Below are 15,198 nucleotides of genomic sequence, written 5' to 3'. Positions count from 1 at the left end.
AGCTTTGGATTTGAAGGTGGGAGACTCAGGATTTGTTGTGGAGTGACTGAAGTGGAGGAGTAGGAAAACCGAGATACAGAAAACATACTCAGACAATGGTAGCTGTAGCCGCAGCAGATGAAGTGAGCTAGGGGAAGCTGGGACAACTGATGTGGGAGACTGTGAAGGTAGAGATGTTGGTTCTTTGGCAGACGCTTTGTAACTTGCTCTGTATGGAAATGTCAGGAGATGCTCAGTACGTTTGCCCCTACATCCTGCTAAGTCAGCAGTTGCTACCAGGCTTCAGGTTTCATAAGTCTCATAAAATTAATTGCTATATTGCCACAAACCACTCTCTTCTCTCTGCCACCCTTTGCTACATGTCGTCTTTTTTTTTTCTTTTTTTTTTTTTTTTTTATTCTTCCCCTGCCAGTAAACATGAAAAGTTGAGGCTGAGGTATTTCCAAATTATCTTTTCCTTTCCACCAGTAGTTTCTGGCTATATTCCAAAAAGGGAGAGAAGACGACAGGTTTTCATTGGTCACTTAATTGTGTATGTCCATTGGTTTTTATGACTTCCAAATTCATATTTTTGTGTGCTTAGGGGCTTTTGTGACAAGGTGCTAATGGGTTCCTGGCTGGGCAAGCACCTGTGTCAGAAAGTGTTTCATTGTGTCCCTTATTTTTCCAGCTCTGACTGCTTCTATTAGCTTGCATATATACCTTTATTGCAACCCCCTGATGCACTTTTGTTTGTGGGGGGTTTTGTGGAATATAATCTGCATGTACAAAGGAAGCTATTATTCTCATGTGCAAAGGAAGCTATTAATTTTAATACAGAGAGAAAATGGGAGTTTCAAATGAGAGCTCCGTCTGTGCCCGAGAGACAAGAAATCTAGGAGATATAGAAAAGACTTAGACTACTGGCCTGTCCAGGGTTTTCATCATATGATCTGAGAAGTTCTGCAAGGTGGGCTGTGGGAGGCTGGTAGGTATCATGCTGCTGGAAAATCTCATTTCCAACTGTTAGGCTGCATGAAACGGTAGATAACAGTACCCTACATGGTTTCCTAATAAAGTGCTTCCAAATGAACTCTTGTAGCTGCTCCAGCTTTATGGTTGTGAAAGTGAAGAGAAATGGTGCCTGTGGCTTTAAAAGAGAAGCAAAGCATCCACAAGGTGATCTCTGTATTAGACTGTAATCTATGTTAGGAAGAAGACCTTAAGTCCCCTCAGGATATTGTGTCTAAACCTGTGTGCTAGTTGCAGCAATCTTCTGCTTCTGAAAAAGAAGATAAAAGACTAGCTTTTCTTGCTTATTTTGCTGGTATTTCCTCTAACACAAGTTATTTATTGATGACCTGATGCGTTTTGGGAGATAATATTGGTTTCTCATGTCTATGCAATAATTTAGCATTTTATTCCAGTCCAAATGTGGACAAAATTTGTTGCAGATTTTGGCCATTTTAGCACTACCAGCGAGTAAATCCAGTCCACGACTGTTATATAGTATGCTGTCCCTCGTTCTAAGGAGCAGTTTCCATAACGTGGCTGTCATCAGCTCTTTTAATGGAAAATTATTAGACTTTTTTATGCTTCTTAGTTTGCTCTTGCCCATTGGTTTGTCCTCTGTGCTTCTCCAAAGTTAAAGATCTAGCTGATGAACTGGGTGGTGAAAAAACAAGGTGTGGCAGGTTTGGGGTTCACTAAAAATAGACGTAGAATAGATTTAGAAATGTGTTTAGTTAATATAGGTTTTCAGTTTCAGAAGTTCTATGAATACAACAAAGACCCTAACTTCCAAATCTATAGGACAAGATGTGAACAATAAAGGGTCTCTTGAGACCCACAGAGTGCATCCTGGCATAGGTCTTACAAATAGTTTTTGTATATTAGTTTATACAGTCATGTTATAAGAGAGAGATGGCCAAGAATAGAGGAACAGGCTATATAAATGAGATTTTTATGACCCAAATGTGCATATGAAATGTAGGACAGACTGGATTCAGAGTTAGTTCCTTATTGTGGAACCTGCCTTTAACATGGGACTCGCAGTATTTTCTTTTCTGCTCTAAAGACAAAGACTATATCGTGCTACAAAAAAATGATTATGTCTAAGCCTATATAAATTTAAATATATCTATTACTTTCACTCTCTTTTCCAGACAGATTAGCAGAAACTATACTGTTTGTGTTTATCCTCTCCAATTGATAGACATCTTTCATGATTTTAACTGATCTATAACCATTTTTCCTAAAAGGAAAATGTCCTGATACCTTAAAAAACAAATGTGTCTGACCACTGCTGGTCTGGTGATGATGTATAGAAGCTTTTGTTTTCTCTGTACAAGGAAGAGGAGAGATGATTTTTCTTGGAATTTTCTGTCTCTGTGGGGTTTTTGCAAATGTTATTTCATTGGAGGTTGGTCTTATAATTCAGCAGTGTATTATAAAGCTTGTCCGCTTAGAAGCCTTCCATCTACCCCTGGCTGATAACAATGGCAATGCATTGGGAACTCATTTAACACGTGGGCTGGACTGCAAGCTGTGCCCTGCTCGTGCCGCTGGGAGAGCAGCTGCCAAGGAGTCTTCTGAGTCTCTTTGGGCTGACTTGTCCTCCATCCCAGCACTGCTGTACTTTGGAGCAACTTCAGGGCTACTGTGTATTTGTAGCTGGATATCCATACATGATACCCACAAAACCATCAAATTACAGGAAAAATCTGTTTCAGTGGCCACTGCCCAAACCCCTGCGCTGTGCTGAGGAAGCAAGACAGCAGCTCTAAATCAGATGGGTATTTGGGGCTTGAATCTTGCACCTTGAGTCCTCGTAATCCGTTGTCCCCACAAACAAATTCACCTTCCAGATAGGCTGCTGTGAGAATTTGAGTAATTCAATGTCATCAATTAAGTTATTCTAGAATTACTCCAGTGTAGCTGAGAACAAAATTAAGCCTCTAGTCTGTTCTGGGAAATTAGACAGATATGTTTTTTTCTAAGTGGTTTCTAATACATTTCATTAGGAAATTGTTTGATGAATGTCATTTCGGCATTGGGGATTGGTTTAGTGTCTGGAGTTTGAACAGCCTGACAATTTGTAGCTGGCCAAAAGGAAATGAAAGGCTAATATCTTCACAGAGCACTTCAATATTTTTAATCTTTTTTTTTCCCAAACATTGAATACTTCAAAGATGTCATAAAGACGTGGAATAGGAGATTCATTCCTAAGGATCTGGGAGTGCTCCAACTTATTCTCCTAAATGAGCTTGGCTATCTTAAAACTTAGCCGTCTCATGGTATTAGTTCATATCTGTGTCAGTTGTTGTAATTTTCACAAGTAAGCAATCTGCAAGCGAGAGGCAGAGATTCAATTATACTTTTCTTAAATTGCATAAAAAAAAAATCACCTAGATGTTGTTCTGCCATGACTTCACAGTTTCTAAGGTACCAGAAAAACTTTATGCTAAAGCTGATGCAATGTTCTTGGCTACAGAACAACTTATCTGAGTTCACTGTAAACCTGAAGAGAGGTGAATCCACCAAGGTCGGTGGCATGATTATATAATTTTTGCGTTGTGAATAAACAGATGTTCTCTTTCATGAGTATTCACACCTATAGTATTGGACATTAGGTGAAGTATCCCAGCCTGCCAATGCATCTAAACCAGGTTTGTTGCTGCCGAAGACATGGAAAACTTTTAAATCCTGTTGGGTGCTGACATAAATGCTGAATATAATTCACTGTTGTTGATTTTCAATCCCATTTCTCTCCTGTTTGGAACAGAGGACTAGACCTGGCTCTTGGTTAAAATTGCAGGCTTTTTTTGTGTGTGTGTGTGTGTGTTAATATTGGTGGGGTACTTTGGATTTTTGCAAAGACAAGTGAAATTTGGCCCACTAGACCTCTGTTGATTCCTCAAACTAGGACTTTATTAAAGGGTGTAATTAAAAATTACCTGCTGTATACAGGAAACAAAACAGCTACTCAACCAAGAAGTGGTCCTTGAATTGTGCTTTGGGCCATTTTTTCAGATAATATTACCGTATATTAACTTAATCTTTTTTTTCTACATCAAATTGATGTGTCAGATTTTCTGGTTTCTCCAGTTATTCTACATCACTCTGATACAGAAAAAAACGATACCTATTTTGGCTGGTTATGTGCCTGTGTATGTTTGTCTTACACTGTCAGAACAATGCTGAAGTTGAATATTGAAGTGTACCTGTAACTTTGGTGTAATGAATTCTTACTTTTAACACACGAGCTCTTTCCTTGTCTTGGCTATTTCTCTTATGTCTTTTAACTCCTGTCTTCTGCCATTCTGTTCTCAGGTCTGGACTAATTTGTCTTTTCTTACCTGGGTGCCAGATAACTAGATCTTCTTCCTTCATAAATATATACCTTACATTAGGTGTGTTAATACTTACCTGCCAGAGAAATGAGAAGAGGGGCGTAAGAGGATGAGGATAGGCAAGAAAGTTTGAGAGCGCACATCGGCCAGTTTGTCCAATCTCTGTCTTCTAGCTTAAACTGTATTGGCTGTAATCTTGATCATAACTTGTTAGCAGCACGAAGCGTCGTTTCAGCTGCACACAGAAGTGCACTTGCCTGGCCTCTTTGGCCGCTACGTTACAATGTCAGGGGCAGAATAACAGTAAGAGAATAACAAGAGATAAATAGGTGGAGAGTCCCTTTCCATGTATGAAATATTTTTATTTCTTTCTCTCAAGATGCAAATGTTAGCCTGACAGTGGTCAAAGAGAAATGTCAAGAAAGGAGATGGAAAAGTTGAGAGTATTTATTGTGTTGGTACGTCAATCTCTTACACACCCTGTGTAAAGCCAAGAGAGTTCAAGCCTATTAACTGAAGACTTTAAATTGTATTAATAAATGTCAGTATAATCCAGCGCAGTTAGAGTCTAACCACACCTGTGTTAATATCTTCAGCTGTGTTTAATCCATTTCTTACAAGAAAAACCCCACCCTTTGCATTTTTATTGAAGCACTCTGCCTTACTCTGTGCCTTTACTCTTCAGTCTCTGTGGTTTTATGTAATTACCAATAGCACCTGGACAGTTGTGTGCAAGACCTTGTACTTAATGTTCACGGTGAGGTTCACCAAACAAAGCGGACACACTATGGTTAATAAAAAGGTTTTCTTAAAGCTTAATGAGGCTCAACAACAAATATAAATTGGGGAATCACCTTTGCCTTTGCCTTCCTTTGAAAAAGTAGGAAAACCAAAAAGACGGTTTGTCCAGCTAGAACCTTGTTAGAAGTATGTCAGGGAGCTGCAGAAGGAAAAATTAAGTGAGAAGAAAAATAATAATATGTGATATTCATAATCCTTGTATCAAGGAATCTAGATCACTTTAGAAATGTGTAAATGGTGAAGTCCCTTTGCTTTTACGAAGAGACTGCTGGAGAGGCACAGAGATTAAGGGACTGTGAACGGGACCCTAGAGTCACTCACTTGTAAAATAAAGAGCAAAGAGGAAAAATCCTCATATTCATCTTCTGTTCTGACCCACTTATTGTTTTGTTACAAACAGATAGAGTGAAATGACTCTGAATGTGATGTTTAAACCAATTTTGCTAAGCAGAAACAAGCCCAACTTAAAGCCGGCCATAGCTAAGTGAATTATTTCTTTTTTTGACTATGACGGTTATCTTGAAATAGCTCTTTGATGAAATCCTCTCCTCTTTCAAGTCCTTGGAAAAACTCCTACGACGAGATTCATTTCACCTAACTTTAGACATCTCTAGTGTAAACTTCTATATCTGAGCTCCCCATCCTCAACACTCTATAGCTGGTGGTGGGAAATGGGGCCTTCTAGGGTACGATTCATCTTCTTTGTTTCAGATGGCTACTTTAGAAGCGAGAAATTCAACACTGTAAGTACCTGCCTCTGTGAGCTTTAAAGAGATACTAGATGAGCAACTTTGGTGGCATCACACTCGTCAGAAGAAACCCACCTGTTGTGACTTCAGAGGGGATTTGGACACCCACATTTTTTACTTGGGAAGACATCACTGGCTGCTGTATGTGGTAAACGCTGAGGTTCTTGTAGATTGGCAGTACGTTTTGGTCATGCTCTCAGCTGCTTTCACACCTCTACCTGTAGTCTCAGAGTTCTGTTGCATGAAAATATGTTTAAATGTAGAAAATTTATATACACCCTGGACTTATATACAGGGTGTTTAAGCTTACTCTCAAAGGTACTGCTCTTCTGAACCTACAATGTCTTCATTCCTCTTCCTAAAACAGCAGATAAATGCTGTGAATCTGTGGACTCAGTCATTCACTTCGAAACATTCTGGGAAAACTTCAAGAATCCATTCAGAGGAATGCTAAAAGAAAATAAGTTACTCTGATATCTATTCTCTTCTTGTACCAGTATCTTTCCATTCTTAGCTTAAGATAGAGATGAGCCAAGGGAGAAATAGGCATGGGCCATAATGGAAAACGGAAGATTTAGGAAATCATGTGCAACTGCTACATGGAGATCAAGAATAACATTGAAAGCATGCTAAGCAACAGTCAGTATGTAGCAGTTCTGTTGAGGTTTATCACAGTGTCTTGTGAAACAAATTTGATCACTTAATGGTGGGAAATAACAGTTTGGCTTTTTTTTTTTTTTCCTTAGTGAAAAAGAGACATACTGGGATAATACTGCAGGTGCTGTTTAGGTGCTTTCACTTTTTGTGTTGTGATTAGCCCTTTTTTAGGATATGTTCCTTAGCAAAGATTGCCTGTGCAGGGATAGAATAAAATCAAGGTAAAAATCTCCTATTTTTAAAATGGTCTTGTATGTTGTGAGTTGCCATTACATATGGTGAGGGGGTTGGTGGCATAATTGCTTAATTCACTTGACTTTCTTCACTGGGGAGTGGGTACATTTCAGAGTCCCTTGTTTCCTTGCAGGCCAGGTGACTGTGTGGAGGTTGGTGTTGGTCTCCCTGCCGTGGTGGTCACGTGGGCACTGAAGAGCTGAGATTAGTGCTGAAAATGACTGCTTTGGTCAATGCGCCACCTCCTTGGTTTGGTGTACATAAGTCAGGGTAGCATGACTGATTTCAGGTCTTACATGATCACTGACAGTCTAGTCTGCCATGTTTTGAGATCGTTTACTCTTTTGGATGTTAAGAAGTGGGTATGGTTGACTTAAAGGAGCAGTTTCTCTGTAGCTGGAGTGCGTGCATGGAAGCAGAGCAGAGGAACCTGTCGTGTCCGTGGAAGGATTTGATGTGTGGGTGGGAAAGAAGAAATCAGAGCCATGAGAGGGTCATAACAAGACAGGGACTGTAGGAGGAAAGCAGGAGAGAAGTTAGGCTGGCAAATGATGAAAGAAGAAAGAGTATTTAAGTTGTCTAGAACTCCTTGGAACCTCAGGGATGGAAGGTGATTCTGTCCATTTACATACATATAAATCCAGAATAATTTAATTGCTGCTGTCTTCATGTTATACAGATGTGTGAATAGAGCCGATGAAACTGGGGCTGATGTTGTTTTGTCCCTTGAAAAAGGAATACTTAGATCACTTTTCATCATGTTGTCACCCATCATGTTGCTTTGGTGGGATCCAAAAGAAACTTCACCCAATCTGTCTTGTAATAGCGGGACAGTAATATGGCTTAAAAGGAAAGAAGAGTGTTCCATATAGAGGAGAAAAAAAAAAAAAAAAACTTGGTGAAAATGACAGGTTCACGTGTTTTGTATGTTTGCAAGGGAGTAAAATAATAAACTAGCTTTGTCTAGCTGTCTACTTGTGTTTTTCCTTCAGTGGTGTTACTTAGCAATTTATTTCCTATAATTAACACATCTGTACATACCTGATCCAAAGGCAAGTGAAGATGAGGGAATGTTTTCCCTTCAGATCAGTGGATTTGAGATGTGACCCTCCACAGACGATTATCAGATGCTGAAATTCACATCTGAATAAAGGGGGCTGCGTGTGTGTGCATGTAGAAATGCTTTCTTTAGCCTAAGGGATAGCAGTCAATACAGAAAGTGAGATGAAAACTGAATTTTTGCAGAATGGAGATTTCATTTTAACTAAGTATTTTTTCCCTTTATTCTTCTCTCTGTTTGAAAAAATGTTAAACACGTTGAGTCAGGGAGACATTCCTGTGCTGCATTAGAATAGCCATCAACGTCAGCCGAGACCATTTGGATCATGTCACTTGTCCTAAAGTGTGTAGCTGTTTTTAAAGAAAGAACATGTCATGTTCTGTACAGGGATCTTTAATGCATGAAACTTGTTTGAAGCAATAATAAATCAAGTCCTTGCTGCTAAAACCAGTGTCTGATTTTCCCTCATGACAACCTCTATCTTTCCATGTGTAAAAACTGAGACAATAGCAAGAACAATTCAGCACCCAGAAGTATTGCAAATAATTTCGATCACAACTAACTAAATACATAAATCTAGCAAAATAAAGAACTGAGATATAAATGCCCTATGCATTTGCCACAATGTTTAATAATGTACTCTTTTTCTACAACCATCATTATAGGAGGTTGCAAGCTGTGTAGAGATATTTTCATTATTCATGCTCTATTGAGTAGGCAGTTCTGCAGACATTTTTCTCACCTCTCCTAAAAAAGTGGAATAATTAAGACCAAGTAGAGTGTTTGAGACTTATTTGCCTATCATTTTCCACTCTTTTACGCAAGTATTATTTCTATTAGATTCAAACCAGTTACTGGTGATGTAAAGAAAAATCAGGCTTTTGCATTTTTACTCTTTATTAATTACTCCTTTTGACTGTGCATAGCCATAGCTAATACAAGTAAAGGAAATGTAAATGCAAATCCATTTAAATTAATCTGGAGTAGTTTAGAATTGCAGGCTATTTTAGCAACATGACTTAATTTCAAAAGGCCTATGAGAAGATGACAGAAATCTCAGTCCTGCAAATGTTATTACTGTCTACAAGGTATAGTAGGGTAATCATAATTACCAATGGATGATGCTGAGATCCCCGTTTAGGCTTCGACAGGGGTTGAAGCTTAATCGGACAAAGGGTTCAAGGGTCTGATTCTTTGCCACCTTGTAAAATGCCTTGCTCTTTCCTCCACTACAGATTCACTGGCTTTGGCAATAAATTATGAGTGTGAAAATGTGTTTTCACACAAAATACACAAAAAAGTGTGTATTTCTTTCCCTTTGTGCACGGAAAGCAAAAAAAGCCTTCAAAACAAATTGGAGAAGGGTATCAAAGTGGCAGCACTAAGGGCTGGGGCCCCTGTAGTAGGGGTGGACCATGTCCAGAAGCAGAGCCCGGCCAGGGCACCTCCCGAACTGGGTGAGATGTTCCAGGGGTGCTCAGGGAGCGCTGTGAGGGTGCCCACTCACTCCTCCACTGAGAATATCAACAAAGGTGCCAAGCAGTGCCAGCTGCAATTATGTTTGCTTTTTAAATATCTGTGGGCTCCAGTCCACTAGGGACTGCAGAGAGACCAGAGGTGCATTTTGCATAGGCTAGGATTTGATCTGCAGATTGTAATGACTTTGAGTTACATCAAGAGCAAACTTGACTTCAGCCGGTGACCTTGAGCTGAAAAACGTTAGCCCGTTATCAGCGCCCTGAACCACGAAGTCGCTTTGTATGGTTTTGAGTGGTTTTGCTTATGTAGATTGGTTTGTTTATTTTTTTAATCTGGCGCAGCATAGTAGAGGTAACCATCAGTTTGTTATAAAACCGAGTGCTCCGTTGACCTTTCTCCTTCCAGTCTGAGTGCAGTAGAAACCTGAGGTAGCCATTGCTTGTTTGTTGTTCCACTCACTGGGCTGCTCGAGAACTTCCAATTTCCAACAGCTCAGCTCTGAGGAGCAAACTTGAGCGCGGAGGCACAACATGTGAAGTGTTGTGATTTGTTGCCATGATGACGGTGTCAACTTAACTACAGCTGACAAACAGTTTTTAAATAGAACATTTCAATTCATTATAGTATTCTCCATCTGTTTTTTTTCACTGTCTGCATACATGCAAAACATCTGAGAAATGCTACCACAATGGTTTAGTTTACTTATCTAGCCACTAACATTAATTAGTTGTTGAGAGTGGTCGTTTAGGGAGCAAGTAAAATGATGAAATTCCCCCCTCAGTAAAGGAAACTATTTTATTTCTTCAACAAAGATGCTCAGTAGAGCTGCTTCCACATATAGAGAGAGTTTTTCAAATTGATTTTTTTTGCACATAGGTTCTATATTGTTGGGGGGGGGGGGGCGCGTTACTACTTTGTTACCTTTTGCTTTTGCCACATTTTGCTTCTTTCCCAAAAGCATCTGCCACTGCTATTTCCAGTGTGGAACTGGTAACAGAAGGGGAGCATCATTTCGTGATTAAATCAGGCTGCTGGGGTCAAATTTAGAGGGTTTTATTCATGGCGCTGCCGCTGGCCCACTCTATGACCTTGAGCAAGTTGTGCATTGCTGTATCTCAGTTTACCTATAGGTAAACTAATATTGACTTCCCTTGAGGGGATATCATGAGGCTTAATTAAGCATCTGCAAAGATCTGCGAGATAGAGGACTGAAAGCTGCCATAGACGTACAAATGACGACGACGATGATGATGATTTGTGCCCAATTGCACCACTTCCCACAGAACTGCCACCCTAGCTGCTGTGTGGATTAGTTGTCAGGTGAACTATGAATCTATCAATTCATCCATCATTCTCCCCCTTGTAGATTGAGCCCAGCTGGCTAGCTTTGCTTATTAGTAGCTTTTAATAAATCAAATCATATTTGCTGTTTTAATTGTATCTTAAAGGGTAACGTGGCTCTTTGCTTTTAAATTAAAAACACTGTGACAATGTAGACATTAGAAAGCTGTGCTGCTGCTCTAGTACTCCGCTGTTCTCAAATTGTTGACATAAAACTGGGTTAAAAATATATGTTTAAGGAACCTTATAACTTTAAAACATGCAGCTACTAAATTCTGGCAGAGGACTTTCTCTGGGTGCCTCTTTTGCAAAGCTTGGCCATCCTTGTTCATAAATCCTCTTGGAGCACTGTCCCAGTAACCACATTTTGAAAATTATAATCTACTCATCCATAGGAATCCAAGGTGAAAGTAGTTGAGGATTGCTGTTTGTTGACAGAAACAGCCATGTCCATGGGGGGGGGGGGAAGGTAAAATGATGTAAAATCAGATTAATGAATTATTCAAGATATACTTTATTGTGATTTTTATTTTTAAATAACACTGGCCAGAAAAGCAATGGGAATAACGAACTGACATGTTTTATTTTTAATCTAGGGCCAAAACTGTATCTTACAAATCTCATTAAAATGGAGTATATCCACTAAAATATTGATAACATAATTTCCTTTAAATTTGGTTCTCAGTCATATGAAAAGCAAAGGGCCTACATGGAAATTCCTCTTAGAGGAATCAATGGGAGTAGCCCAGCTGTCTACTTTTGCCCATTACTAATTTATAGTAAATCAAGCAATACTTCCTCTTCTAACGCATCCTAAATGCCAAGTCAGACAGGAATTCCTCACCAAGCGCAGAAAGGGGTTAGGGTTAAAAACAGCAGGAGTTTCCCATTGGTTTCAGGTAAGCTTTTGCCCAATGTCTTATTGTATTTTAGATCATCAACCTTGGAGCTTTGTGGAATTTGCCTTTCCATCGGGTGCAAAGTTTGATTCAAGGGTTCCTAGTAGGTAAAAGTGAAAGGGAGCCGTTTGATTCCTTAGCCATCCAGACAGACTTCCCCCTCTGTAACTTTACTGTTTCTAGCAGAATTGCGTAATGATGATAATTCATTCAAATGGCAAGCAGGAAAATCAACACAGCGTGTGCGGTCAATAATTTCTAACTCCTGAGAGGAGATCAAAGAGGAAGGCAGCAGGGAGGAGGAGTAGCCTTATATAAATGTAAAGGAAAAACTCTCAGTAACTGAGATAGCGCTATGAGGAGATAACAGAATTCAAAAAGATTTATTAAAAAAGCAAACAAAGTAGTTAACTGGAGAATTCAACTACTGGAACGTAAACTGAGCACACTAAGCGGAGCAGTAAGCTGAAGCAATATATTTTTGGACATGCTGGTCCTGTATTTGACCCAAAGGCCCCCTTTCACACCGTAAAAGGGTGAGAAAAGCACAGATGGATTTTAAACCTTTACCACCATACACTGGCGATAGGAGGAAGGATCTTGCAGGGGGACGGGCTTGGAATACGTGCCGAAGCTGGGCTTCCCAGCAGGAAATTGCACAGATTGCTGGGGATCCTCCTATCGAGGCCCTGCCTTCGCAGCTCGTAGCTGCCCCGCGGTCCTCAGGGCCGGACAGGACACCCGCAGGGTAAAACCCAAGCACGCGCGGGAGTTCTCACTGCCTGCTGCCAGGTGTAGGTAGGCCCTGATGAATGTTGTGGAGGAAAGGCAGTATAACTATTAGAGCCTCCAATATTCCTGTGGTGATGTGCACGGCTGAGCGGTGCAGGTTTCTTTAGAAGTAGCTTGGGCTAGTATTTTTCTCACCTAGGTTTTTAAACAAGAAAGGTACAGCAGCAATGAAAAAGGGATGTTGCAAATAAGAATAGCACCTCATGCAGAACAGTAATGTGTACAGAGCATACAGCCACATTCAGTTTCTTTGAAATCAGTCAGAATTGGGTTTGAACACCTGTCAGAGGGGTTTAAGAAACTGGAAAGGTGAAATTCAGTGAGAAAGTCTGCACAAGAGTTTAAGATAAGTATCGAGGTAGATTGGCAAAGGAGACATCGGTTTGGCTCAAGACACTTCTGTGAGGAGCAGATGAGGCAGACCGCTGGAGGCTGTTTGAGCTAATGATATACACAAGCACAGGAAAGCACAAGTATAGTTACGGCAAGGGCCAGACATTCAAGGAATTTAGGCAGAATTTCTTTACAGTGGAATAAACTACAAAGGTCAGGAATTAGAGGAAGAGAATAGTATAAGGAAAATAATTTTGGCTATGTGTTAATGTTCTTCTTACACTTCCCCCCCAAAGACTACTAGTCCTTTATAAAAAAAAAAAATGTATATAATAATAGTGTGTCTAGGGATGCGTTGTTTTTCTATCATCAGCCTGTAAATTGGAGGGGAATCTTTTGTGTTGAAGTTTCTTGTCTTTTCCACTTGCAGAAAATTTTCCTTTTGTTCCCTCCCTGACCTCTTCATTTTTTATTTTTTATTTTCAAAACCTGAACAGTTGTCTGAAGTGACTTCACTCCAGGATCCCACAGTTGGATAAAAAAGAACAAAATACAGAAAGATAAGTTCTTAAAACCACTCTGGGCTTTCTTTAATGGTAATCATTAGCCCTGTTCTGAACTCTATTGACAAAATGCTGGAGTAGTCTTGAAAGCCAAGCGAGTGCTCTTTTAAAGGAAGAACTGGTTAATTAGAAGATCTAATGCAAGTGACCTAATTCTGCAGCTCAACGCTAACTTTTCTAACTCACAATAACGTAAAGATTGGAAATGATACATATTGATTCATGTAAGTCAACAAGTTGAAATCTTGATTGGAAAGTTAATTTTCCATAGCTATTTAAAATCATCGCCTTTTTTCCAGACCGATACTAGGTATTTTTTGCCTGCAATTTGATAACCAGTGTGGAGCTTATGTATTAATATGTACAGGGAGCCACAGACACACAGAGAAGAATCAAAGAATGGTCCAAGAATGAGGCAACCGTGCTGTTACTCATAAGTGGCACAGCTCTGAGTTACTAAGTCATCTTGTAGCAAGTGCAAATGTTCTTCTTGTTTTCTAAAAAAATAAATAGGAATTTACTTTTAATCACTTGCACGGCTGTTGTTGAGGATTGAAAGTTATTGCTAAGGGTATGTGCATGTTTTCACTGTAAATCAGAGCATGTGAAATGTCACTGCGTTTTGGTATCCAAATATGCCTCTTTTAAAGGCAACACTATTTTCTGTCCCCTCCCCTCAGCTTTAAGTAGCAAAGATGTGTAAAATAATTTTTCTGGCTGCAGTTGGATATTTTAGACCTAATTCAACAGGATAGTATAAATTATTCTTCACTAGGCCTGGTAAGATTAATGCGTAATCTACCAGCATTGTTCTGATTTCCTTTTTCTATAGACAGGATGCTGGTAAATTGTGATTCCCTACAACGCCTTGCTGTAGTATCTCATCTGAACTTCAGAAACAGTTGCACTTTTGTATGTTTATAAGGGCATGCTGCAAAGGAGGATCTCCGCATCCAACTTTAGACATCCAGTTAGTGTGTGTGAATAACCTTCTGGAGGACCTCCCCTCCGTCCATTTACTGTGTTTAGAATCATAGAATCATAGACTAGTTTGGGTTGGAAGGAACCTCTAAAGGTCATCTAGTCCAAGCCCCCTGCCGTGGGCAGGGACATCTTCAACTAGATCAGGTTGTTCAGAGCCCCGTCCAACCTGACCTGGAATGTTTCCGGGGATGGGGCATCCACCACCTCTCTGGGCAACCTGTGCCAGTGTTTCACCACCCTGTTTCACCTCGTTTAGATGTCTGGCTCCTGTCTGTAGGGGCTCTGAATCACACCGAACCTAGACGTCTATGATATTGGGTCCAGAGGGCTTTCCCATCCATAATGTAACTGCTGCACATTTATATGTCATTCCTTTTTCAATTGCTGTGGGATTTTTGTATGAGTAAGATGTACAAGACTTGTCCCAAAAGAGAATGTATTTCAGCTATAGTAGGGTACACTGGTAGTGTATTTACATATGGAAGTGCTAAGGTGGCAAAGGCTCCAAAGCATTGATATGTGAATGCTGAGAGGTCTGCAGATCTAGTAGCAGTAAGAATAATTTCAATCATTTTTATACCCAAAATGCCCTGTTTCAGAATACTCTATCCAATGTTCTAGGCCCAGTGAAGGTCCTAAAAAGTATTTATAAATAAAGATATGAGGTTCTTGCAATCTGACAGCCCCTCAGTACTTTTATATTCAAATTTAATTGTGCTGTGGAGTATTTACACGCTCTCATCTGGTGCCTGGAGAATTTGTGCACTTAACTTCATTCTATTTCATGGAAGAGGCTTTGGGGCACTAGGTCAAAGCAACTCGTTAGTCTCTTGTGACAATTAAGAATGAAGATTTTGGGGTCTTTTCATGACAAATGTTGGGAATTTGGCTGTAGTCTAGACTAGTTCTTATTTCAGGCTGACTTAACAGTTCCACAGTGCAAAGGCCGAGCTACAGAGATAGTGACTGAGTAAC

The 15,198-nt window shown here is 39.9% G+C and overlaps 1 protein-coding gene across 12 annotated transcripts in view; it reads left to right on the top strand.

Moving 5' to 3' along the window:
- ESRRG (estrogen related receptor gamma) overlaps nucleotides 1-15,198 on the top strand; it is a 410,058-nt gene that overhangs the window by 195,508 nt on the left and 199,352 nt on the right. The window lies entirely within an intron of this gene.

The sequence above is a fragment of the Aptenodytes patagonicus genome, chromosome 3 (genome assembly GCF_965638725.1).
Source record: "Aptenodytes patagonicus chromosome 3, bAptPat1.pri.cur, whole genome shotgun sequence".
In the NCBI taxonomy this organism is placed as follows: domain Eukaryota; kingdom Metazoa; phylum Chordata; class Aves; order Sphenisciformes; family Spheniscidae; genus Aptenodytes; species Aptenodytes patagonicus.
The sequence above is the reverse complement of the archived record's forward strand: the minus strand, read 5'-3'. Positions and strand labels throughout refer to the sequence as shown.